At 40.7% G+C, this 4,223-nt stretch overlaps 1 pseudogene; it reads left to right on the top strand.

Annotated features, from left to right (window-relative positions):
- The first annotated feature begins 379 nt into the window (after positions 1-379).
- LOC119522409 lies at positions 380-3,702 on the top strand (annotated as a pseudogene).
- The last annotated feature ends 521 nt before the right edge of the window (positions 3,703-4,223 follow it).

Raw genomic sequence — 4,223 nt, 5'->3', positions numbered from 1 at the left:
TGAATGTCAAAGAACAGGAAAAGAACAAAGCCAACCTACAAGAAAACCCTAGGCAAAAGAGAGAAGATGACTTCCAGAATAAACTAATCAAGAAAATCTTATGCCTAGACCCCAGCAAAAAATCATGAGTCATACTAAAAAGCATGATGGTATGGCCCAATCAAAGGAAAAAACTAACACTTCAAGTGAGATACAGAAGTTGAAACAATTAAACATGTTCAAACAAATCTTCTAAATCAATTCAATGAGTTGAAGGAAAATGTGGCAAAAGAGAAGGATATAAAGAAGACACTGGATAATGATACAGACGATCTCAAAAGCTTTCAGAAACAAATGGTGGCCACTCATGGGCAGAGCTTCAGAGTGGCTGTGGAGGAAGATGGTGACTGCCATGTACTTGGAGCACTACCTGAACAGTATCAAGAATCTTTCCTGTGAAATTCAGAGGAAATCAGCTGATGTGAGAGCTGGACCAGAGGACAGAAGACAAGAAGGCAGAGATTGACATCCTGGCCACAGAGTGAATTTCATCCATGAGACCCTTTCTCATGACCAGCACCTGGAGCATTTTTAGAAGATCCAGAGTGCCTACAGCAAGTTCAAGGAGCACAGCAATGACAAGGTGCTCCTGGCCATGCAGACCTAGAAGATTACAGACAAACATATTTGAAGGCTTGATGTGGACCTGGAACATGTCAAAGCCAATCTGAAAGATACGATGCAAGGAAGTGCCTTTGAGAGTTCTGGAATATGAGGATTAAAAAGCTGGGGTCAGACTCCCAGGGGTGTAAATTTCCCTGGCAATGCAGAATGTGACTCCTGGGGATGACTGCAGACCCAGCATCATGGGATTTGGAAAATGTTCTTGACCAAAATTGGGAAGCAAAATGAAACAAGATAAAGTTTCCCTGGCTGAGAGATTTCAAATGGAGTCAAGAGATCACTCTGAAGGGCATTCTCTTATGCACTATATAGTTATCCTTTTTTAGGTTTTAGTGTATTGGAAGAGCTAGAAGGCAATACCTGAAACTGCTGAACCTCAACCCAGTAGCCTTGATTCTTGAAGATGATTGTATAACTATGTAGATTACATGGTGTGACTGTGTGATTGTGAAAACCTTGTGGTTCCCACTCCCTTAATCCAGTTATGGATGGATGAGCATGAAAACAGGGGCAAAAACTAAATGACAAATAGGGTGAGGATGACTTGTGTGTTCTTTTAAACTTTTATTTTGTATTCTTATTTTTATTCCTTTTAGTGTAAGGCATATGTTCAAAAATTGATTGCAGTGATGAATGTACAACTATATGATGGTGCTGTAAACAATTGATTGTACACCATGGATGATTGTATGGTATGTGAATGTATCTCAATAAAACTGAATTTTAAAAGAAAGTCAGGATTGGAAAGAAAAATGAGGCTCTCAGGGCTGGGTCAGGAAGATGTCAGAAGAAGATCCTCCCAAGAAAATAAAAGTGTAAAGGAGTGTCAGAGTTCACTGATGCCATCCTGTCAGTGCACCTGTCATATGTGCTGGACATGCCAGTGGACACCAATGAGCCCATGTACTTCCTGTTCCACCAGGTGTCCTATGGGGAGATGATCAGCTGCAACAACCCCGACTGTCTGATCAAGTGGTTTCACTTTGCTTGTGCAGATCTTACCATGAAACTGAAAGGAATATGGGTCTGTCCATGGTGTGTCCAGAAAAGAGGAAGAAGGAAGAGATCACCTCTTCTGGATCAACAGTGCAAGTTAATACATTCCATCATTCATGTTGCAATATTTTATCTTCATCTTAAAACTACCCTGTTTCTACTGATATTTAATAACTCAATGGCCAGTTGTATTTCTTGTTGTTTAAAAAAAATAACAAAGAAAAAACCACCTGAACTCTGTTTTGCACAGAGGATGCTCACATGGGAACTTGCCATGATGGCTCTGTTCCCATTGTTCTTTTATACAGACTTTTGTCCCAGTGCTTAGTAAGGCAGCTACCCTAGTACACCAAGGAGGTGCAGGTGGGTGTTGGCAGACATGATGCCACCATGAGAAAGTGCATGGCATGGGGCCAGAATGTTTTAACTTGTTTCACTGCCATCCATTTGCAATTCTGGGTGTAAAACTTTGTGTCATCTGTTTGTAGTTTCATAAAACTTGTTTATACAGCCTAGGCCTCAAATTTCTCCCCAGCTCCTCAGTAAAGCTGCCATCACCTAGTGAGGTGCATTGTATGTACAAATTGGGTTCAGGGCTTGCCCTGGCACACCCTTCATGGCTAGGCTCCAATTCTGACACCAGGGACCATGGGCTCCCTGTAAGCATGAGGCTTCTATGTTGTGAAGGTTTTGGCTCCTACCAGGAGAGCATAGTTCTGCTTCCATGGACTCTGCCTTGTTAGGATTTTTCCCAGCCGTCCCCTCAGCATGGATCTACCATATGGAGGAGATGGAATATCACTGGCACATGGCTGCCAGGCCACATCACCAGCACTGTCAGACCAGGCAGGCCTGCTCATGTTCCATTTCTCTGGGAATCCCTGATGTTTTTACTGTGAAGATGAGATTAGTGTACAAGTGTGAAGACAGTGGACCTGAGGTATATATGACATGAGTCTCCTATGAGCTAAATGTAAAGCTCTGTTTGTGTCAGACATCACTAGATAAGCAGCCATGTCCATGACAATGACAGTTGTGTCATTTGGTTTGTGAATTTATTTTGACACAATAGCAGTTCTGGAATGAAGTTAGAGAAGGGTGTACTTTTTATTTAATCATCATTCTCCAAACTGATTCAGCAAAGACTTTTGAAGAGTAGATTCAGCAAAGACTTTTTATTTAATCATCATTCTCCAAACTGATTCAGCAAAGACTTTTTGAAGAGTTTGAAGACTTTTTGAAGAAATTGCAAGCATCTTCTCTGTCAAGATACCTCTGTGATGGCCACTAAAGTGTGGCCTCTGAGAGCCTCCTCCAATGACCAGCATTATTCTAAAGAGGTCAGAGGGTGACCACAAAGAGAAGGTAGCATGTCCCTGACCTCAAGCCAGTAAAGAGACTCATGAGATAGAACCAAGATGAGAAATGACCAATTTAAGAAGAATCTGTCATTTTCTTTATAAGGATGGCCATCTGAAAGGATACACCTGTAACCTTTTGATGGCCACATCAACTTTGTTTTTCTCTGTATGCTAAATTTTATCAATGTGAGGAAATAAAGAAGAAAGAATCTTTGGAGTTTCTGAATGCTGGATGGGGTCCCATGCCCCAAAAGAATTTAATATTCAGTGAATAACAATGAGAATATCAAAGAGCAGTCATAGCATAAACCTCAGTCTATGATTCTCAGCAATGTTTCATCTGAGCAATTCTTAGACTACCCAGGATATTTCTGGGACACCTGTCCTTTCTGGAGAGGGAGCCATGTGAGCAGGACTTACAGTCAAACAAAAATGGCTCTACCTCAAGTCAGGTGTCCTGACCCTTCCCATATTTGGGTGCCAGGTAGCTAAGGGTAGAGGCTCAGAGCTGCTGCATCTCATCCCTGTTGGTTCCCCAGGCCCAAAGGAACTTTCTATAACTGATGACTTCCTACAACAAAGTGAAAAGTGGGTGGAGGTTTTCGGAGTGAGTGTTGACCTGCACACCCTCTCATCAGCCTTGCCCACAAAACCGGAGATGCTTTCTGATTTAGCATCTTAGCCTTTTGTTAACACAGGTGATTAAAGATTATGGGGAACAAATTGTAAAGAAATTTTTTCCTTCAGTCTTACCAGTTTTTTTTGGAAAGGGATTCATAATACAGTAAGTTTTTGATAAGACAATGAATGATGACTCTTTAGAAGCTAATTTAATATTTGTGCTTTATCTTTGAACAAGTTGTGCCCAGTGTTATCACTGGAAAAAAAGGTGTGTTTGTTGATGTAGGTTTTTGATGAATGATTGTTTTGATTGTAATCTGAATTCATCTTGCTAATTTTACAGGAACAATTATTGACTTCTGTATTTTAAGCACTGTGTTTAAAGTACAATGATGTCTTTCTTCTTTTTGCCATGTAATATACACCATGTGCTTCTCTGTTTCTAGTGTTTACTTTTGCCAGGTAAAATAATATCACCAAAATAACATGCATACAACTTTGGAGAAAACACAGAAACCATGAGTAGAATCAGAAAATTCCCTAGAAGATTCTTGGCGCAAGCTTGAATGCCTCTCTTGGTTG

Source organism: Choloepus didactylus, chromosome X, assembly GCF_015220235.1.
Source record: "Choloepus didactylus isolate mChoDid1 chromosome X, mChoDid1.pri, whole genome shotgun sequence".
Taxonomy (NCBI): Eukaryota; Metazoa; Chordata; class Mammalia; order Pilosa; family Megalonychidae; genus Choloepus; species Choloepus didactylus.
Note: the sequence above shows the minus strand (reverse complement) of the source record. Positions and strands in the feature narration are given on the sequence as shown.